At 39.5% G+C, this 24,131-nt stretch overlaps 1 pseudogene; it reads left to right on the top strand.

Annotated features, from left to right (window-relative positions):
• Window positions 1–12,677: 12,677 nt before the first annotated feature.
• Window positions 12,678–14,306, top strand: LOC126957609 (60S ribosomal protein L7a-like; annotated as a pseudogene).
• Window positions 14,307–24,131: the final 9,825 nt, after the last annotated feature.

The raw sequence follows: 24,131 nt of genomic DNA, 5'->3' as shown, positions 1-24,131 counted from the left end.
ATTGGTTACCTGAAACACGAAAGAATAAAGAGCAGAGCAATAAGCAAACGAAGTAATGTTATAAAGGATAGTAATTTTATTTGCAAAAGAGCAGTTTTGGCATAGGAAAATGAGTCAATCTTAGTTCACTCAGATAATTATCGTCACATGCATAGCAAATGCCAGTGTGTCCTCTCAGTTTCTCTTCATCAAGAATATGAGTTCCGTGACACTTGCCTCCAGACAATAAAACAAGAAAGAGAAAAAAATATATGGGTTTCAGTCTGTGGAATTTAAATTAAAAATTGGAAAGACCACCAAATCCTTTTTCATTAGCACAAGCATATTTTTATCTTCTTTAGTTTTGACCACGTAGTATATAATTACAATATCTCTTAAGTGTGTTGTTTTGCATTTTCTGTATGGCAAGGGTGAGTAGCTCTCTATAAGTGTGCTAGCTATGTATGTGTTTGTGTCTATAAAACACCATATTAGGAATGCTTTTTACATTGTAAATTACTACAGCGTTCTTAAATTATTTTAAAATGAATAGGTAAAAACAAAATTTTAAGTTAGGTAAATTCATATAGTGAACTTTGGTTTTATTTTACTTAATCATGGCCAAGAAATAGAATTGATACGTATTGCCAAAGGTCAATACTGTTTCAAGTTAGTCTACAAATTTAGTGACCCTGTTTTCCAAACCAAAATCTAGACACACCATTTGACATTAGAAAAAAAATTTGAATCTGAAGTGACCTGGAAAATCCAGAACATAGGATTACCAGCCTATGAAGTGATTATTAGGAAAGTTATATGTCAATTTCAACGTAGTTTAAATAAAAGAAGGTAAAACTTGTTAGAATGTATACCACGTGTGACTTTTAGAAACTGTAATGTTAAACTACTCACATGGTTCCTTTTTAAGGAACATTGGTTTTGCAACTTTCTGTATTTACATTTTCTTGCTCAAGTTAGGAGTCCAAGATTAAAGAACACCACCACCAACAACAAAAAAGACCAATTTGTAACTGTTTCAAATACTCTGGTCATCTTAACATTATACAATTATGATCATGCTTAAAGTTTGAAATATTAAAAGTCTTTTTTTGAGACAGAGTCTCGCTCTGTTGCCCAGGCTGGAGTGCAGTGGTGCTATCTCGGCTCACTGCAACCTCTGCCTCCCAGGTTCAAACAAGTCTCGTGCCTCGGCTTCCCAAGTAGTTGGAATTGCAGGCGCCCGCTGCCATACCTGGCTAATTTTTGTATTTTTAATAGAGATGGTTTTTCGCCATGTCGGCCAGGCTGGTCTCAAACTCCTGGCCTCAGGTCATCCGCCCACCCCGGCCTCCCAGTGTGCTGGGATTATAGGCATGACCCACAGTGCTCACCCTAGTTTTCATTGTTGTTTTTGTTTTTGTTTTGTTTTGTTTTGTTTTTTGAGGCAGAGTCTCGCTGTGCTGTCCAGGTTGGGTGCAGTGGCACGATCTTGGCTCACTGCACTCTCTGCCTCCTGAGTTCAAGCGATTCTCCTGTCTCAGCCTCCTGAGTAGCTGGGACTACAGGCACTTGCCACCACACCCGGCTAATTTTTGTATTTTTGGTAGAGATGGGGTTTCACCATTTTGGCCAGGCTGGTCTCAAACTCCTGACCTCAAGTGATCCGCCTGCCTCGGCCTCCCAAAGTGCTGGGATTACAGGCGTGAGACACTGCGCCGGGTCGCCTCAGGGTTTTTTTTGTTTTCTGTTTTGTTTTTAAGGTTATAACAAAAGGTTAATGAAAGGCAAATCCCTGCTTGCCAATTTGTCTAATGTATATTATTATCATATTAATAGAAACTTGTACCAATTTGTATTTCAGACAAATGGAGCTTCTTATATCTAAAATGTTAAAACAATAAAACTGTCATTCTTCAAATAATGTCATCCCTTGACCCTTGCAAATTAAAATACAAATTATGTTCTTACACTACTAAAATTTCTTTACAATTTCCTACCTAACTAAATAACTTATCTCTTTCCTGCTCTTTCCATGTTAATTAAACCTCTCACTTTACCATTTTCAAACACTATTCTACCCTTTCATCACAACTTCCTCTCATTCACAGTCTTTTTTCCCCTCATCTTTACCCAACTGTCAAAACAGCTTTTCAGTTGCCTTCCTGCCTTTAGAGTGCTGACCCTTTGTTAGTTTCTACTTTTCACAACCGCGTCGTCTTTTCTCAACTGCTCTTTTGTCAACTGAAAATTGAGAACAGCTTTTTTCTACATAAATCGAATGGTGCCCTGTGATATAATGACTCAAAGTTTATGTGATTGTTTAACTTCAGCCTCTTACTCTAGAAAATTTTACCTATGATTGATTAATTATAGGTATCAATTTCTTGCCAGCTTATATGGGATCAGGATCAGTAAGTACATATGTCCATGTAGTCAAAAGAATATGTAAACCTTTGAAACATTTTATGTAATATGGCATGTCTTCTCAGAAAAAATAGCCTTTTCTCCCTGCTTGAAACAATTCCAATACAGTTTTAAGAGGTATCAGAGAGGCATTCTATGGCTTTCCATCTATAAGTAAGTATCTTTTCTCCTAAGATGAGCTGATGTAACCCACATTTTAGTTGTGAATTCCCAACCCTGATTTTTTTGTATGTTTTTTAAAATAGTAAACTTCCTAGAAAGTAATATATTTTCTTTTACCGGAAGAGGAAGAAAGTACTTTAGTAGAGTTTCAAATTTTAACAGTTCCTGTTTCCCACTATGCTCTGAAAATTTGTAGGGCGGTTTATGAATACCCTCTGATTTTAGAATCTGTAGGCGAAGGCATCTGTTTTAGTTACAGAGTTTATTTCCATGCCCTTAATAGGAGATGGCAGTCTTCAATGGGGTGTTCATACATTGGTCATGAGATATGTCTTTTTCAATGAAGGAAGACATCTATGAGATAGAAAACCTTTGCAGGAAAGACAGTAAAAGCCAGATTTTATTTTTAATTGGCTTACATTAGGTAATAACAACTTCCTTTTAAATGCCCTCTTTTTGATTACCAAAATACCACTGTTAATTCAAATAAAGTCAGATTGAAAAATAGGTTAAAAGATATCTCTCTATATAAAAGAAATATCATAATTCCTAGTAGGTAGTACATAGTCATGAAGAAACTAACCAGCAAAGAGTCAACGTAATGATAAGAATGAAGGAGTTGCAGGGAAACAGAATTTATCCAGTGACTCTCCAAAATCATCCCACTTCCTCCATTTACACAGCAGATACCGGGTACCATTGAGTTGTATATGGCCTGTAATAAAACCGTCTTTTATTATCAGTAATGTTCTAAACAGAAGCAAAGTAGTTAAACAGTCTCAAGGGTGGGAACATGTGTGTTTGGCATCTTCAAGGCAAGGCTTGAAGACAATTTATTAGAGAAGTTTGAAAGTGGTAGAGTAAAGGAAGCTAAAGAATTAGCCTTAGGAAAACTATGGTAGATAGCCATGGGAAATGATCTCAGAACTACCTCCTGCTCTGATTTTTACTGTGAATTCATTTATTTTCTAAACATGGTCAGAGGGATACAAATGTAATCCTAGATAGTGAAAGAGGATGCTAGAAAGTTTTCAGTTGGCTGCTGTTGAGGGCCCAGATAGAACAAAATTAGAGGAAATGGTAGTACAACTGTCTATACAAAATTTTTAAAATATTCAGAAAAGATGGGGATATTGTACCTTTGAAAAAATTGTCTGGCTTAACCTGGGTTGGTTGGTTGATTGTTTCAAGCAGGAGTTAGAGAAAACAGGCTGGAAAAATATGCAGATCTGCAGAGAACTACAGGAAAGAATGTGGAGTAAAGGTTGTGCTGTACCTGTGCAGTTACTTAGAATGGAATGCTGTGGAAGCTGATTGCCATGGTAACCAATAATCTTTTTCCTGAATGGGGGAACAGAACAACCATGAGGAAAATGTTTTAAATGAGCTACCTTATTTTGTGACTGTTATGGTGCCAGCTAAAACAAAAACAACCCACAAGGAATGAGGACAATCATTCCTATGGAAGGAAATGGCTTTATTTTCAGAGAGACAAGGCTGAGGCAGAAATTCTGGAGTATTTCAAAGAGAGATGGGGCTTTAAGATGGCAATTGCAAACTCTCTCAAGCAGAACATAATGGATAAATATTATGTTTATGGCTAAAGCAGGCAGAAGCAAGACCTAGAACCCGTGTTAAAATTTCTCCCAAGCATAAGAATCAGAAATAAATGAAGATTCTCAACACTTGAGAGTTTCAGCCAAAATATTTCATGAATTATTTATGAGGCTTTTCTTTTAATCTTGTTCTAAATTTTAATTTCTCTAAATATTAAATGGAAATGGTAAATGTTTCTGTATTACTTAGGGTTCTCTAGAGAAACAGAACCAATAGGGTATATATAGGGAGAATGATAGGCAGGTAGGTAGATGATTGACAGATACGTAGATAGATGTGAGATTTATTATGGGACGTGGCTCATGTGATTATGGAGGCCAAGAAATCAATGTCTGAAGCTGGAGAACTAGGGAAGCTGGCAACATAATTCAGTCTCAGCCTACAAGGCCTGAGAACCAGGGAAACCAATGTTGTAACTCTCAGCTCAAGGCTGAAGGCCGGAGAACTTGGAGTTCTGATGTCCAAGAACAGGAGAAGACAGATACCCTAGCTCCAGAAAAGAGAGATAATTTGCCTTTCCTCTGACTTTTTGTTCTACCCAGGTACTCAGCAGATTGGACGGTGCCCACCTACATTGGCGAGGGTGGATTTTCTGTACTCAGTCCACAGATTCAAATGCCATTCTCTTCTAGAACCACCCTCAGACACACCCAGAAATAATGCTTTACCCACTACTTATGTATCTTTTAAGCCAGTCAAGTAGATACCCAAAATAAACCATCATATCTGTAGTCAATATTTATTCTATTATCATTATTATTATTTTGAGATAGAGTCTCGCTCTATCGCCCAGGCTGGAGTACAGTGGCACGATCTCGGCTCACCGCAACCTCCGCCTCCCGGGTTCAAGCAGTTCTCTGTCTCAGCCTCCCTAGTAGCTGGGATTACAGGCACCCACCACCACGCCCAGCTAATTTTTGTATTTTTAGTGGAGACAGGGTTTTACCATCTTGGCCAGGCTGGTCTTGAACTGCTGACCTCAGGTGATCCACCCGCCTCGGCTCCCCAAAGTGCGGGGATTATAGGCGTGAGACACTGCATCCGGCCTATTCTATTATTTTTAATAACATCATATATTTTTATTGTATATATCAGCGATCCCCAACCTTTTTGGCACCAGAGACCGCTTTTGTGGAAGACAATTTTTCCCCTCGGTAGGATGGGGGAGATGGTTTCAGGATGAAACCATTCCTCCTCAGGTCGTCAGGCGTTAGTTAGGCACTCATAGGAAGCGCACAACCTAGATCCCTTGAATGAATGAATGAATGAATGAATGAATGAATGAATGAATGAACTTGCATGTGCAGTTCACAATGGGGTTCATGCTGCTATGAGAAAGAACTCTGAACCGTCATGTTCCTAAGATTCACGCTGCTGATCAGACAGGAGGTGGGAGGTGGAGCTCAGGCAGTAATGCTCACTCATCTGCCACTCACCTCCTGCTGTGCTGCCTTGTTCCTCACAGGCCATGGACCCATATCAGTCTGTGGCCCGGGGGTTAGGGACCCCTGATATAAATGATGGCAATACATGATAAAAATATAGTTTTTCTATTTTGATTAGGTCATCTTCTAAAATCTCTTACACTTAGAATAAAATCCAAACTCCATGCCTCGACCTAAGAGGTACTGCATGGTCTGGCCCCTGCTCACCTCTCTTGCCTTGGTTTCCATTTCCCCCTCCATTGCTAGTGTGTGGGATGGTGCATTGTCAACTGCATGAGCAAAAACTCCAGGTAATGGTGACTTAACCTATAAGGTCATTTTTTAATTTGCTTATTAAAAAGAAGTCTGGAGGTAGGTGGTCTTAACAGTTGATTTGGAAAGTCCAAGGTGTCATTAGAGTCTTTCCATCCTTTTATTTTGCTATCTTTATGTGTTTTCTTTTAAACCTGGATTGCTGTCCCTTTCTTTTTTAGAAGATTATTGTATTTCCAGGCATCCCATTCAAAGAACACCCAAAACAGGAAGGGAGGGAAGGAGACTGAGTTATTTTCTCTTTTATGGCTGCTTTTTTTTTTTTTTTTTTTTTTTTTTTTTTTTTTTTTTTTTTTTTTAAAACCAGGGAGAAAAACTCTGAAGGGACCTCAAGAAAATTCCTTCTCATGTCTTGTTGGCCAGAACTAGATTACATGCTCATCCCTAAATCAGTGATTGATAGTTTGGAACTGGATTTTCAATGATTGGCTTACACAAATGGTGGTTCATCCCTTGAGTCTGCCTATCGCGACTGAACCAAATTAAAACTCAGCATGGAAGAAAGGCCAGTGGCCATTGGGCAAGCAAACCACATATTTGCCACGCAGCCTGAAGCCACTCATATTCCTGCTGATCTTCAAGTATGACAAGCTTGCTCCAAAAGCAGGGCCTTTGCACTTTTTTTGTTCCTTCTGCCTGGAACACGTATGTCCAAGACCTTCACATAGTGTACTCCTCCTCATCATTCAATTCTGTGCTCAAATTACATCTCTTGAAAAAGATCCTCTTTATAAAATATCTGTACATCCATAGCCATTAATCTTCCACTTAATTTGCTTTATTTTCTTCATAGCATATTCAACACTGTCTAAAATGGTATTATATATTAGTGTACTCGTAGAATAGAGCCTCATGAAGAGGAACTTTGCCTACCTTGTTTACTTTCCTGTCTGTAATAGCAAGACAATGTCTAGCACAGAGTGGGTGCTCAATAAATGATTATTGAATGAATGGATTTGCTAGGACTTTCGGTTATCCTTAGGTAGAAATTACTTAAGTCAGGGTTCTTTTTTTTTTGAGACAGAGTCTTGCTCTTTAGCCAGGCTGGAATGAAGTGGCCTTATCTCAGCTCACTGCAACTTACGCACTCAGCTCACTGCAACTTCCGCCCCTCAGGTTCAAGCCCTTCTCCTGCCTCAGTCTCCTGAGTAGCTGGGATTACAGGCGCCTGCCGCCACGCCCAGCTAACTTTTTGTATTTTTAGTAGAGACGGGGTTTCACCATGTTGGCCAGGCTGGTCTCAAACTCCTGACCTCAGATGATTCACCCACCTCGGCCTCCCAAAGTTCTAGGATTACAGGCGTGAGCCACAGCACCCAGCCTAGTCAGGGTTCTTAACAAGTTAGCTAGAGCAAACAACAGCATCTGCTCTAACTAGAACACAGGGATTTGGTAGGGTGGTATACATAGCTCATAGAATCATTGGGAGGGCTGGGGAATCCTCACGCTGAAGTCCCTGGAACAAGAACTTGTAGGAAACAGAACATTCAAATTAGGTATTTTGGGTTGTGCTTAATAACAAATACTACCTTTTTCCCCCCCCTCCAGAGGCAGGATCTCGCTGGGGGAGTGCAGTGGCATAATCACAGCGCACTGCAGCCTCAGCCTCCCAGGGTCAAATGATCTTCCTGCCTTAGTCTCCCAAGTAGCTGGGACTACAGGCACATGCCAATACGGCAACTAATTTTTGTATTTTTTGTGGAGATGGGGTCTCACTATATGCCCAGACTGGCTCAAATTCCTGGGCCCAAGCAGTCCTTCTGCCTTGGCCTCCCAAAGTGTTAGGATTACAGGTGTGAGCCGCTATGCCCAGCAAAATGCTACTCTTTACAAAGGTGGCGCACAGTATAGGAAAACCATAAGAGAGAGGACAGTGGCTGGCATAGCAGCACAGACTATCCCCTCTGTGCCTGAAAGGACGGGAAGAAGGAGCAATGCATGGAACCTGGAGGCAGAGACGGCTGTGTGGAAAGCGTTGTCTGAAGTAGCTATATCCTTTGCTTAAAGGTCACAGCCAGCTCACAGAGACCCCACAGTGAGGCAGCCCAGGAAATGAATAACTCAACTTTACTCTCCTTCCCACCCCACCCGCCATCTCCTGTTGCATTCCTCCTTCTAAAGCTGACATACAGGAAGCTGGGCAGAGGAGCCCAGTGATGTAGTCCACATCGTCCTGGGGCAAAGAGCAGGAAAAAGAAGGCTCAAAGATGGATCTGGAGAGGCAAACTAAAGATACCCAGCCCAATTCCATTTAGCTATCAGATTAGCAGTTATATTAAAGTTTGGCATGTGGGAAAACAAGCACTACCACACAGTAGGAGTGTAAATTGGTATATCCTTGAAGACATATATAAATTTTGACACAGCAGTTCCACTTTAAGGAATTTATCCTACAGATACTCTTTTTCAAGTGTTCAAATAAACGTAGATTTTTTTGTATTGCTTTAAAATGAAAAAAGGGAGAAGAGACAACCTGTATGTCTATCAATAGAGGACTAGTACAATCATATAATAAAATACTATGCAGGTATTTAAAAGAATGAGGTACATCTATAGTTCTGATACGGAAAGATGCCTAATACAGAAAAAAATTCTGGATGGATATAATAAACTGAATTGTGGTTAACTTGAGAGAGTGCGATTGTAAATTTGAAATTTAAAGAGGAGAGGAGGATTTTAAAAAAGATTTCTGTAACATCATTTGTATTGTTTGCATTTTTTATCATGATTATATATTATTGTAATAATACAAAACCAAACCATATTATTTTGAAAATATTAAAAATACACAAATATGTTTAAAATTCAATTGCGGGAGGACAGAATGAGACGTTAATATACTCTTAATTGTCCTATCTTCCTCTCCTTTATATCTTTTTTGTTAGAAAATACTATAAGTTGGCTGGGCACGGTGGCTTACACCTGTAATCCCAGCACTTTGGGAGGCCAAGGTGGGCGGATCACCTGAGGTCAGGAGTTCAAGATCAGCCTGATCAACATGGAGAAACCCTGTCTCTATTGCAACATGAATAGTGAGATACCCTGTTGCTGAAAAGTCAATTCTATGAGGCTGCTAAGCAGTTTTACAGTTGTATGCTAGAATGGAAAGGAAGTGTTGTATAAAACAGAATTTGGTCAACCTTTGTATTCATTGTGGGTCCTTAGACCATACCTGAGTTTATGCTAATGAAATTACTCAACACAGGGGTAGGCCATACCAGAAATACCAGGCCTGTGATTAGAGGATGAGGGCTTTGAGTAAGACATTATTAGCCCAGCCTCTGAGAAGGAGGAAGGGGCTAGGGATTGAGTTCAGTTACATGGCCAGTGAATCAATCCATGATCCCTATTTAAAGAACCACCAATAAAACTCCAGACGCTGAGGCTCAGGTGGACTTCCCTAGTTAGTAGTCATACATTTGTGTGCCAGGAAAGTGTCCTGAGGACACGGAAGCTTCACATTTGGGATCCTCCCAGACCTTACCCGATGTATCTTTTTAGTTGTCTGTTCCTGATTTGTGTCCTTTTTTTTTCTTTTTGAGACACAGTCTAACTCTGTCACAGGACTGGAGTACAGTGGCACGATCTCAGCTCACTGCAACTTCCCCTCCCGGGTTCAAGTGATTCTCCTGCCTCAGCCTCCCGAGAAACTGCGTCTACAGGCACGTGCCACCATGCCCAGCTAATTTTTGTATTTTTAGTAGAGACGGCATTTCACCCTGTTGGCCAGGATGGCCTCCATCTTCTGACCTCATGATCCACCTGCCTCGGCCTCCCAAAGCACTGGGATTACAGGCATGAGCCATTGCGCCTGGCCTTGTGTCCTTTATAATAAAACTATAATCATAAGTATAGCACTTTCCTCAGTTCTATGAATTATTCTAGCAAGTTATTTAATGGGAGGGGATGGTGGGAACCCCTGAGTTTGTAGCCAGTTGATCAGAAACGTAAGTAACCTGGAAACTCCTGATCTTGTGGCTGGTATGTGAAGTAAGGTCAGTCTTGTGGGAGACTGTGCCATTAGCCTGTGAAAGTTACCTAACTCCAAATAGTTAGCATGATAATTGCACTGCAGAAGGAAAAACCACATACCTCCTCAGAACCCAAGAGACAATGAGAAACTGTCTCATGACACCCTCCTGAAAGATAGGAAGGCAAGTGAGAAATGACCTTGAAGCAACTCCTCCCAGGCCTCCCATGGTCTCATGTTCCAGGTGGATCACAAGATATTCTGCCAAAATTTATGTCAGCTACAGTTAAGGCTTGCATGAAAAAAGGTCTGGAAATATGTTTGCCAAAGTAATGGGCTGGGCACAATGGCTCATGCCTGTAATCCCGGCACTTTGAGAGGCCAAGGCAGGAGGACTGCTTGAGTCCAGGAGTTCAAGACAAACCTGGCCAACACAGAGAGACCCTGTCTCTACAATAAATAAAAAATAAATTAGCTGGATGTAGTGTTGAGCACCTATATAGTTCTAGCTACTCAGGAGGCTGAGACGGGAGGATTGCTTGAGCTCAGGAGTTCAAGACTGTGGTGAGCTATGATCATGCCACTGCGCCCCATATTGGGCAACAAAGCAGGATCACATCTCTAAAAACAAAAAAAAAAACAAAGTGATGGCAGTTGTCACTGGGTCATGGAATCCGAAGACTTTGGCTTGCTTTTTGCTACTTTTCTTCATTATACTTTATAGAGACAATTTAGGGTGTGGTTAAGTATAGACTCTGGGGACATCCTGCCTAGGTTTGAATTTCAGCTCTGTCATTTAGTAACTTCATGTTCTTGATACTGATCCACTAACCTGCCCTTTCAATCCAAGGGCTCAGCCAGCTCCAGTCTCTCCTAGGAGTGCATTCACCTCTTTTATTAATACCTTCTTCATCTACAAGAACGTCATGTGGAACTGTCATTTTCCTTCCTGAAATGAAGATTTAATATGTCCATGATAATGCCCTAATTTATCATCTTTGTTTTTCCATTAAATTTTAAATAACCCAATGAACAACAAGAAAAAGAAAAAATTCTAGCTTGCCATGATTGGTTTCTTGGCAAACCAAGACTTCAAGCAAATTACTTAGCCTCTTGATGCCTAAGCTTTCTTATTTGTAAAATGGAGAATAAATAATAGTCCTTACCTCATACAGTTGTGAGGATTAAGTGAATGAAAACAAAACCCTTGGAACAGTGCCTGGTACACAAAAAGCACTCATATATGGTAGCTATTTTTAAGACTTTTATGTGTTATTTGATTTGTATACAGTGACTACATGTCACTGTAAACCCAATTAAAACATACAAAAATATCAAATTTTCTGTTTATGTCTCATTTACGTTTTTCACTTCACAACTAGACGAATTAGCCACTTTTTTTTCTTTTTTTTTTTTTTTTTTTTTTTTTGAGACAGAGTTTTGCTCTTGTTGCCCAGGCTGGAGTGCGGTGGCACAATCTTGGCTCACTGCAGCCTCCGCCTCCTGGGTTCAAGCAATTCTCCTGCCTACCCTCCTGAGTAGCTGGGATTACAGGCACGTGCCACCACACCCAGCTAATTTTTTTGTAATTTTAGTAGAGACTGGGTTTCATCATGTTGCCCAGGCTGGTCTTGACCTCCTGACCTCAGGTGATCCACCTGCGTTGGTCTCCCAAAGTGCAGGGATTACAGGCGTGAGCTACCACGCCCAGCCAATTAGCCACATTTTTGCTTATCATCCTAACATTTCATAGTCGCCGTGTAGAGAAATGGGATAAGTTTAAGCTAGAGAAAGCATTTGAAAACTGAGATGAATATCTTAGATGAATATATACATAAAACTTTACTTAAAATTCTTTCACTACCACCTCCAAAATAAACCAAAGTTAACATTTTAGTCTTATGTGTATTTAAAGGAAGTGCATTAAAATGTTCATTATATTTTATCTCTGGTTAATGAAATTTTGTATACTTTTTCTTTATACATTTATACATATTGTAAATTCTTTTAAGTGAGCATGTATTACTTTTTGGAATCAGAAAAAAATGTTATTTTTAAAGATAAAATTATTTTTATCAGAGTTCTTTTTGAACTGTGCAAAGAGAGAAACATAAAATATTTGAGATTCCAGTAACATGAGAGATTACTTTTGAAACATTCTGAAATTATATTTTCTATTGGTTTTTAACAAGATTTACAACCTACTCAAAATGCAGTAGAGTGGGCATCACAAAGCAAATTTATTTGAAAGCACCAGAACCAGTACATGAATAGTCATGACATTCAGCAACATGTCCCCATTGAAAAACGATTTTAGAATCTATAATGTTGGTTGTTGTACTAACAGGGTAAGCTACATGTAGAATAAAATGAAAAATAAAAGTAGTGATTAAAGATGATTGATTAAAAAAGAAAATATTTTAATGAAACTGCCCTTTGTAATGTTAATACTAATCACACTCAAATACAGACATGACCTTTGAGAATAGCAGTAAATTCTTATATAGGGCTATTAAGAACATGAATTTTGGAATCAGATGGATTTTGAGTTTGAGTCCTCTTGGCCCAGCCAGGTAGCACGGGATGTGTTATTTAAACACATCATCTCTAAGCCTCAGTCTCCCAGATTCTAAGATGTGAATAATGATAGTACCTGAAGGATTTGTCGTAATAATTAAATGAAATATTTACTAAGCAAATGCTTAGTAAATGCACTCTTTACATATGAAAGACAGAGTCTCGCTCTGACACCCAGGCTGGAGTGCAGTGGCGCAAGCTCGGCTCACTGCAAGCTCTGCCTCCTGGGTTCACGCCATTCTCCTCCCTCAGCCTCCCGAGTAGCTGGGACCACAGGCACCCACCACCACGCCTGGCTAAGTTTTTGTATTTTTAGTAGAGACAAGGTTTCACTGCATTAGCCAGGATGGTCTTGATCTTCTCACCTCATGATACGCCCGCCTCGGCCTCCCAAAGTGCTGGGATTACAGGTGTGAGCCACCACGCCCAGACTTCTGTTTCTCTTACTGATGTGAAAATTAGTTGCATTTTTTTCTATTCCTTGTATTACCTTACAATCAGCTACTTAAGAGGAACTATAAAATGAAAAGGGAACATTAGACTATGTAAGAATTAGGGAAACTGGCTCTCTCTTCCACCACCCAAGATGCCAAAAGGAACAAAGGCCAAGGGGAAGAAGGTGGCTCCAGCCCCTGCTGTCATGAAGAATCAGGAGTCCAAGAAAGTGGTGAATCCCCTGTTTGAGAAAAGGCCTAAAAATTTTGGCATTGGACAGGACATCCAGCCCAAAAGAGACCTCACCTGCTTTGTGAAATGGCCCCGCTGTATCACGTTGCCGTGGCAGAGAGCCATCCTCTATAAGCAGCTGGAAGTGCCTCCTGCGATTAACCAGTTCTTTCAGGCTCTGAACCACCAAACAGCTACTTAGCTGCTTAAGCCGGCCCACAAGTACAGGACAGAGACAAAGCAAGGAGAAGAAGCAGAGGCTGTTGGCCTGACTGAGAAGAAAGCTGCCGGCAAAGGGGATGTCCCCATTAAGAGACTACCTGACCTTTGAGCAGGAGTTAAGACCATCACACCTGGGTGGAGAACAAGAAAGCTCAGCTGCTGGTGATTGCACACAACGTGTGGCACACAATGTCTGGTTGTCTTCCTGCCTGCCCTGTATTGTAAAATGGGGGTCCCTTACTACATTATCAAGAGGGAAGCAAGACTGGGACGTCTAGTCCACAGGAAGAACTGGATCATTGTCACCTTCACACAAGTTGATGTGGAAGACAAAGGAGCTTTGGCTAAGCTGGTGGAAGCTATCAGGACCAATTACAACAACATATATGATGAGATCTGAGAAAATGTCCTGGGTCCCAAGTCTGTGGCTCACATTGCCAAGCTCAAAAAGACAAAGGCTAAAGAACTTGCATCAAACTGGGTTGAATGTACACTGTTGAGTTTTCTATATATAAAAATAATTAAAGTAATGCAAATTTTCCTTTAAAAAAAAAGAATTAGGGAAACCAACTTCAAATTTCTGAAATGTATTCTTTTAAAGCATCTGAAACCTGTGTGTTTTTTACACAGAGGCATACATACCAACTCTGTGATATTATCCAGTGTAAAAGGAAAGCAAAACAGAGACCCTAGCATACAAACAGAAAATATTTTTTACTTCATGTTCAGTGATCTCTGAATCCTTCTGAACTAAGCTACATTTTGGTCTTTTTCATCTATAAACGGGAGTGCAGATTATCATTGACTTGGTATTGGGATAAACTCCTTTTAAGAATGCCTTTTCTTGGCCGGGCGCGGTGGCTCAAGCCTATAATCCCACCACTTTGGGAGGCCGAGACGGGCAGATCACGAGGTCAGGAGATCGAGACCATCCTGGCTAACATGGTGAAACTCCATCTCTACTAAAATTACAAAAAAATTAGCTGGTTGTGGTGGCGGGAGCCTGTAGTCCCAGCTACTCAGTAGGCTGAGGCAAGAGAATGGTGTGAACTAGGGAGGTGGAGCTTGCAGTGAGCCCAGTTCGTGCCACTGCTCTCCAGCCTGGGTGACAGAGAGAGACTCCATTTCAAAACAAAACAAAACAAAAAAAGAATGCCTTTTCTTGCACAAAGGCTCATGTCACCCTTCAAAGGCCTTAGGAAATCTCAATCAAAGTTGGCCTTCAAAACTTGCCCATGAGTTAACTGAGCTCGTACATTAGGGTACCTAACTACAATTTTTAGCTAAACCTCCACAAGGCATTTACCCTTAAGGGAAAAGTCTGTCTTCATAGTTCTTCTGCCCTGCCCAAAACCTACTTTAGAATGAACACTGAGGCTTCAGTTACATGGAGCTTTCCTTTTGCTCATGGCACTCCCTTAACTAACAGCATCTCCCTGCGATCCCTTTATTTAAAAGGGGAATCAACACTCCTGGACATTTAGGGTAAAAGAATGGAAGCTGCTACCTTTCTGTCTACTTACCCGAGCTTCAGAGTTTTCCTATTTTCCTGTCATTTCCGCCATTGCTATTGTAGGCATTCTCTACTTAGAAGAAGTCACATCATCTATGACCCTGGGTATGCTGGCCTCCAGATTGCTTACACAAATTTTAAATATATTTGTCCCAGCAGAGGGATCTTTGAAACCCTGCTCTTTAGGCTTCTCCAAATTAGAATGTATTTATTGATTCATATACTCTTTCTTCATTGTAAACCAGCTCCCATCCCTATATATATATATAAATTTTTTTTTTGAGACAAGGTCTGGCTCTATTGCCCAGGCTGGAGTGCAGTGACACAATCTTGGCTCACTGCCACCTCTGCCTCCCAGGCTCAAGCCATCCTCCCACCTCAGCCTCCCCAATAGCTGAGACTACAGGTGTGCACCACCATGCCTGGCCAATTTTTGTATTTTTTGTACAGACAGGTTTTTGCCATGTTGGCCAGACTTGTCTGAAACTTGTGGGCTCAAGCGATCTGCCTGCCTCGGCCTCTCAAAATACTGGGATTACGAGTGTAAACCACTGCACTTGTCTCATGTATTTTATTAAAGTGCTGCCAATCCAAGGAAACCCAATTTTAAAAAATTCTTATTTAAGGGAGGCTGAGGCAGGAGAATCGCTTGAACCCGGGAGCTGGAGGTTGCAGTGAGCCGAGACTGTGCCATCGCACTCCAGCCTGGGTGACAGAGCAGGACTGCGTCTCGAAAGAAAAAACAAACAAACAAAAACTTATTTAAGAATAGGAAATGTCTCTGCATATAAAGATTTTTGAGAAGTCTTATGTCTGTAAATTGTATTTGCTGGTTTCCCCTTTGCCACACTAGTCATTATTTCCCTAAAGAGCTCACAATATTTATACATGAACTTCCCTTATAAGCTATGGTGGCTTTTCCCCAGTAGGTTGTTTTTACGTTTTTCAGTGATCCTACCATTTAATTACAGATTCAACTAGTTTGTCCAGTATAGTGTGATATTCACTATGTGTATGTTTCCACAGCTATGCTTGCAACTCATCTTTCAGATAGAATTCAGATGGGCAATTCATCAGTCCCCTGGAAAGTTTGCCATAACAGGGTACATAACTTTGCTAGCAATTGCACAACTTTACCCTTGATATTCTTTAAAATCCTAGGTAGAACAAATTCTGTTGATTTATCTCTTTCTGGTGTGTTAGCTAGGTCCTGGGCATTTCCTACTATTTATTCATAAGAAAAATACCACCTTATATTTGTATAGTGCTTTATGCTTTCCAGTTATTTTCAGCTTTTCACTGGGTACAATAATATCAATTTCTGTGAATCAAAAGGTAATTATTTTCCCTACAAACCTAAAACTGCTCTAAAAAGTGAAATCTAGCTGGGCGCGGTGGCTCACACCTGTTATTCCAACACTTCTGGGAGGCCAAGGCAGGTGGATCACCTGAGGTCAGGAGTTTGAGACCAGCCTGGCCAACATGGTGAAATTCTGTCTCTACTGAAAATAAAAAATTAGCCAGGCGTGGTGGTGGGCGCCTGTAATCCCAGCTACTCAGGAGGCTGAGGCAGAAGAATTGCTTGAACCCGGGAGGTGGAGGTTGCAGTGAGCCGAGATTGTGAGATTGCACCACTGCACTCCAGTCTGGATGACAGAGCAAGACTTCATCTCAAAAAAAAAAAAAAATTATATGCCAAGCATTATGCTAATGTATATTTCCTCACTCAACCCATAACAACCCTAATGGGATAGGTATTCTGTATTCATGCCATCTTTATAGGGAAGGAAAAGGAAACTGAGCAGGAATTTGTCATTTACCTAAAATCCACCTGCATTCGAACCCAAATCTGCCTAATTCCAAACCTTTGCCCTTAACATCTATGCCCTTTTGCCATTTAATTAGAACTAAATCAAGCATTTCTAGAACTATAGGTAGCTGGATTAGGATGCAGACTATCTGCATTCTGGTCTGGCTCTGCCACAACCATTTGATCAAGGGCAGGTGAATTAACTGGTGAGGACCTGTTTCTTTATATGTTAAATGAGATAATAGATTACAAGACTTTAATATTTTCTATTCTGTGATTTTATTTATGTAAATATTCACTAACCACCATGTTATGAATAGGCACAAAACCAAAGTAAAAGATGTTAAATTTAAATTTAAAATAAATTTTAACAGAAGGTACATGTTTGTTTTATTGTTTTACTTTACAGCCAAAAGCAAACCAAAACACCAGAGATGCTCATTTAAGCAGTAGGGCCTTAACTTTTGAGTGTGATGGCAGTTACGTCTGTAAATTAATTTTATTCATTGCTGTGTTGGATAGATATATATGTTCACTTCCTGCAAAAATTGAAACTGAATGTTAACAGTATGTAATCTATTTATTCAGCGTGTATTCAGAGAGATTTAATGAAGAAATTAACACCGTGTCAGATGGGATGGGACAGATCAATGTCCTATAATTGTGTGGCCTAAATTTGGCTAAGTTAGATTTAGTTTTTCCCAGAAAATTTTAGGGTTGCCAGGCTTTTCTTATTCTGTACATAATGATCCAGCCTTTTCTTGCCCCTGTTTATAATGGAAACCTTCTATGCTGGTTGTTTTGCCAATGCTGCCCAGTCCTTCCCTTTCCTCTCCACCTGCATCTCTTCTTCCCCCTTCTCTGCCCTGGACTGTGCCTCAGAAGGCTGAAATGTGCTAACTGTGTCTCCATAAGTCTTTTTGAATTGAAACACACAGGAGATCTGAGAGTGCAAAGTCAGCATGTCTTCCCTGCCCCCACTTTGGCACCCTGTCTCTCACAGTAGCCGCATCACTCCCCAACCACACTGGTCTTCTTCCCCAGCTCCAGTTTCTACTGGGCCCTGCTAACTACTCTATTTTCTTTGTTTCTACAGCCCCAGGGGAAAGTGGTTTTCCCTCTGAAGGTGGTCCCTGGGTATCTCACCATATTTTGTCTCTTCATAACCTTGCTTATGTATATTTGAGTAGTCTTTTCATTAAAGTCTCTTCATTTGAACCATCTAGGATGAATTTTGTTTCTTCCCCAGGATCCCAACTGATTCACTATCACTTACCTAAAACTCATTGAATTGGAATTTAAGCACCTCATCCCAAAGATGACATTGACTTCAATCAATGAGTACATATTGAGCGTCTTGATGTGCTTAAGGGTATACCAAGAGCTATGACAGGTACAAGAGTCATTTGAGGCTAGCCCAAGTGTGGTGGTGTCTACAACAAATTGATCACAATCAGTGGCAGATTTCTTTGTTTCTTTTCTACTCCCATTGCTTCACATGACTAGCCTTAAGAAAAAGAGTCATTTGTGTGGCGTTCTTGCCCTTGAGAAGTTTATACTTTAGTTAGGAAGTCCACAATCAACACATTAAACTATTAACATGTAACACAGGACTTTAAATCTTAAATTAGGTAGCTCATAGGACTAGCCAGGTGAAAGCAGATAAAATTATCATAGGAAATGCTAACTTTCCATGCCCAGTTAATTTTTTGTATTTTTAGTAGAGACAGGATTTTACCATGATGGCCAAGTCGGTTTCGAACTCCTGACCTCAAGTGATCCTCCTGCCTCGGCCTCCCAAAATGCTAGGATTACAGATGTGAGCTACCACGTCTGGCTGTGTTTTTTTTTTTTTTTTTAAAGGAAGGAAGAACAGAAGTCAAAGGAAACAGAAGAACAAGTCAGAGGAGCCAATTTGGGAGATTTTAAGCTTTTCTTTTCTTTTTTTTTCTTTTCTTTTTGAGATAAGATCTCGCTCTTTTGCCCAGGCTGAAGTGCCTGCATTTTAAAATTATCTGAATTGGAATTTTTTAATTTATCAGACTTATGAAATATATTATTGTGAACTAGAAAGTATTAGTGAAAGCTGGGCATGGCAGTTCACGCCTACAATCCCAGCACTTTGGGAAGCCATGGCAGGAGGATAGCTTGAGGCCCGGAGTTTGAGACCAGCCTGGGCAATATAGCAAGACTCTTGTCTCTACAAAGAAAAAAAAAAGTATTAGAGAAATTTCAACCAATTGTGGAATATTTATGCTCAAAATATCCTGAGTCAGTGAAATGTGTCCAAAGGTACATGCTGTATAAATATCATGAGGGCTAGTAAGTCATTCTTGTGTACAGAAGGGGAATTTGTTTGTCAAACAAGAAGAACGGCATTTGCCATTGATCAATCTGGAACTATCTACCATTCCCATACACTACTTGAGTAATAAACTGATCAACTGATGACTCTTATTTTCAATGGGAGTATTTTGATAGGCCCAGAGATATGTATTAAAACCCAAGCTTGTTAGTCAGTGTGTCTCTGTCTCCCCATTTGAATCAGAGAGAAGGCCCTAGGGATGTGAGAATGGGCAAGGCATATGCTACACTCTGGTGTCTAATATGATTATTGTAACCCAATAAACATGTTACTGTTTTAAAAGCTTGGTTTCAAGAGTACAAATTTGATATAAGTTGGGAATGGAAAGACATCAGAATGTGCAGAAAGGTGTTGAGTTATCCCTGCCTGTGTACCGACAACAGTGGGGCTCTCTGTCGTAGGAGGGAAGCCTTTATGTGGTGTGACTTGGGGGTTTGCTCTCAAAACTTGATTAGAATTCAGATAGGTCAGACAGAAGGATTTGAAGGACAGCAACAATATAAGGAAAGGCAGAGAGATGAGAATGAGCTAGGTATTACACACAGGACACTGAAGAGACCAGACAGTGAAGACTTGACAGCCAAGAACAATTTGAGCAATACAAAGTATTATTGGACAGATGGGATAAGGACAGATCAACTTCCTATAATTCTACTGATGGAAAAGAACAGAGCATCAGAATTTCAAAGTCTTAGCAATGTAATTTCTCTGTAAGTAATACAACTCATTTTAAAACATTGATGTAGCCACTCTGTAGGATCATGGTTGCTTAGAAATTGCTATCATATTCAAGCAGAGCTTGAAGTGGACTGGATCTCTGCTATGGTTTGAAAATGTGTCCTCTCCAAAACTCATGTTGAAACTTAATCCCCAGTGTGGCAATGTTGAGAAGCCTTTAAGAGGTGATTGTGTCCTGAGGGCTCTGCTCTCATGAATGGATTAATGGGTTATCCAGGGTGTGGGACATGTGGCTTTATAAGAAAAGAGACCTGAGTTAGCACACTCAAACCCCTCACCATGTGATGCTCTGTGCCTCCTTGGGACTCTGCAGAGGGTCCCTACCAACAAGAAGGCTCTCACCAGATGTGGCCCCTCAACTTTGGACTGCTTAGCCTCCGTAACTATAAGAAACAAATTCTTTTTCTTTATAAATTACTCCATTTCAGATATTCTGTTATAAACAACAGAAAATGAACTTATATAATCTCATAGGATTTCAGATCTGGGAACTGATTTTGAGTTCCTGTACATGTTAGAGTAGATGTAGGGAGAGAGGAAATTCAGAAGTGCATTCTCAGCTAAACTGAGGGTATGGATAGATTTACTAATGAGACAAAGTAAATTTGCAGCTATGGAAACAATAGTGTCATTCAAGATTGCTTCCTTTCTCAAAGTGGGAGGCAATAGGACAATGATTTTCTCTTCGTGTATAGGAGCCTACTTCCTACCAGGAATGGGGGAAATGAGAGAAGCATCACCATTTATTACGCGCCCAAACATTACAGGCACTGTTTAAAGAAAGGATCATAGGGATACAGAAATAATAACGGGTGGGGATAGAAATTTCCAAGGTCTTAGCAGGCACTGTCTGTTGGTGCTACATTTCTGTGAACTTTTTTTTTTTTCCCCACCTTTACCCTCTGTTCTTCCAATTCTAAACAAGAAAAAGCGATACTGAAACTCACCAACCTTTAACAACTACTGCAAATACTTGGTTTTGGAGTAGCAATTACTGGAGCACTTACCTGAAAAATGCCTGCTGAGCCTAATCTCTAGATATCAGAGAATTAAATAAAATGCTTGAAAACTGAAAAGTAATTTAGCAACATCAGTTATTGAAGTGATGCAGAAGTGTTTTTTTCACATTAAGTTACCAATATGATACCACAATCCCATCATGACAGTGGACTTGACCCCTTGAGTTAGCAGAACAAAGGACTTTATGTAACTATTTTAGGCAGTAAAAATTTCCAACTCAGCACCATTTTTTCCCTATAAACCTGTCCTGCATACATCACATTGATGTGAGAGTCAGATGAGATAATTATGTGAAGGTGCTTTGTAAACTGAAGAGCTATATAATGGTCAAGGAATCATTATTACTATCATTCAGTGAATCATGAAAGAACATGTTGGAAGGTCATTTGTAGGACAATATTCTTAAATTCTAGAAAAATGCAGTTATCTTTGAGAACTAAAGATGAAGAAAATTTTTGGAATATTTATTACACGTTTCATAGGCTGGTAAGATGAACTGCTAACAAGAATGAAATAAATTAAAACAGTATGAGTTCATTACTTTCCTTTTTAAAGCTTTAAAATACTGTGTTCCACATATATACAGGTATATTTAAAAGGATATTCACAGCAGCATTGGTATGACAAAACAACACAAAGAAACAAATAAAACTAATCTGGAAACAAATGTCCATCATTATGGATTTAAGTTATTTTATATATATGTATATATACATGAATACTATGTGACTAATGAAAAGAATGAAGTAGACTTTATAAGTACTAACATGGAAAGAGAGCCAAGAGATACAAGATGATAAACACGATGTGCAAAACAATATGTAATGTATGATGAGTATGTTTCTAAGAGTTGTGTAACGGTCAAGAAATTTAAAACATCTATATAAGGATATGTGGTAGTAATCAGGAAAACATTCTTGACGAATATCTGCTATTTCTCTATTAACAACGACTCTCCACATCACAAAAGTTTAACTTTCTACGATATTTCTGTAATGTTTTAACTTTTTATAACGAGCTTATGTTACTTTCATGAGCATAAAAAGTTAAGATTACAAACGATGAAAGACCCATGCTTCAAACAAAACCTAAACACATTAAAGAGCAGATATGATTGACTTGCAAAACTCTGGAAAGAAATATTGAAGATTTGAATTGTTAAGGCCAAATAAAGTTTAGTTCGACTTGCTGAGATTGATTTGGAATTGTAAGATTTGAAAAAATGCCTCCAAATATTGATCCCATTGCTCCGAAGCACCAGGCAATAAGTTCAAAATAGTGTTCAGAGTCTCCATGGAGCTGAAACAACTCTTCCTGCTAATATAAGCTGAAAAAAAGATGAGTTTTATCCCTTTGTAAGATGTTTAGCTTTTGTTCGTGACCAACAAATCAAAGGTCCACATGTTTGTTGATGCGCTCTAAGCCCCAGAGAGAAATCTACTAAAATGGCTAGAATGTAGGTTGAACAAGGTCAAGTTGGACTTGAACGAAAGATAGAACTGGTAATGACCAAGGCTAGCTTTGCTATTTGCTGTCAGAAGCAAAGCAGATGAGTGTGGATTGTCTGCAAAGGGAGATATTAAAAGATTCAGCCATTTCAAAAACAAATGATTACCTTCCCTTATTTTCCTGTGTTTATCCATTTCCATACCTGTTAAAAATGCCTGGTTGATGATTGAATGTATATATATAGAGGGCGAAAGTGAGAGGAACTATGATGTTATTAAAATTGTAATTCTACAGACTGTCTAGCAATGTGCAAAACAAATCTGATGCAGAAACGTAAAATAATGAAATTTTATTTTGTTAGGATGGTGAGATTATGGGTGACTTTAAAAATTCCCCATTATTGGTCGGGTGCAATGGCTGTAATCCCAGCACTTTGGGAGGCCAAGGCGGGTGGATCACTTGAGTTCAGGAGTTTGAGGCTAGCCTGGCCAACATGGTGAAACCCTGTCTCTACTAAAAATACAAAATTTAGACAGTCATGGTGGTGTGTGCCTGTAATCCCAGCTACTTGGGAGGCTGAGGCAGGAGAATTGCTTGAACCTGGGAGGTAGAGGCTGCAGTGAGCCAATATAGCACCACTGCACTCCAGCTTGGGCAACAAGAGTGAAACTTGGTCTCAAAATAAATAATAAAAAATAAAAATAAAAATAGATAAAATAAAATTGTTGTTTTAAAATAGAGCAAGCCACACATTTAAAAACAGCACAAACTTTTTTTGAGACAAGATGACTCCATGAAAATAATAGCTTCCTTTTACATCTCAAAGGTTGTACATGAAGAAAAAAATTCTCCAATACTTCATTTGCAAAACCAGCTTGCTTCTAGATTAATTCTTAAAAATCTTTACAATTAGTTGTAAATGTAGCATAAGAAAAAAAATTGTACGCTAGGTGCAGTGGCTCACACCTGTAATCCCAACACTTTGGGAGGCCAAGGCTGGTGGATCACTTGAGCTCAGAGGTTCGAGACAAGCCTGGGCAACATGGTGAAACCCTGTCTCTACTAAATATACAAAAAATTAGCCGGGTGTGGTGGCACATGCCTGTAGCCCCAGGTACTTGATAGGCTGAGGCTGGAGAATTGCTTGAACCTGGGAGGTAGAGGCTGCAGTAAGCCCAAATCATGCCACTGTACTCCAGCCTGGGCAACAGAGCAAGACACTGTCTCAAAAAAGAAAGAAAGAGGGAAGGAAGGAAGGGGGGAAGGAAGGAAGAAAGGAAGGAGAAAGAGAAAAAAACTGTTCTTTTAACATCGTTTAACTAATCACTTCCGTTTGTTCAACAGACTCTGCAATATCCCATTATAGGCAAACATTCGAAATACAATGAGCCTTTGAGAATTTGGAAGTTAGATTTCGTAAGTCCACTACATCCCTAGTGGCGTTATCTTACAGGAATATAGAGTAAATATGGATGGATTAAATAATATCCCCTTCTGGAAAAATAAAGATTAAAATAGAAAGCTCATATCCTCTATTAAATATTTACTACAAGTTCCTAAAAGCCCCCTAGGGAATCTGAGGTCCAGGATTCATAATGCTTATATTAAAAACATTGTGAACACCAGCATGTTTATAATTTAAATATATGAAAATATATTCTCTTAGAATGGCAAAATAAATTAGAAATCTTGATCCAAAAAAATTGTAATTGAAAAGAGCTCTTATATTAAATTCAGGAAGCCAGTTAGAAGTAACATAAGCTTAAGTTTTGTTTTAATTCAGGCCATGTAAATATGCTTAGTAGCAGAAATTACATAAATTTGGGATTTAAAAAATTTATTGTTAATATTAGCTGCTCGGT

The sequence above is a fragment of the Macaca thibetana genome, chromosome 6, assembly GCF_024542745.1.
Source record: "Macaca thibetana thibetana isolate TM-01 chromosome 6, ASM2454274v1, whole genome shotgun sequence".
Lineage (NCBI taxonomy): Eukaryota > Metazoa > Chordata > Mammalia > Primates > Cercopithecidae > Macaca > Macaca thibetana.
Note: the sequence above shows the minus strand (reverse complement) of the source record. Positions and strands in the feature narration are given on the sequence as shown.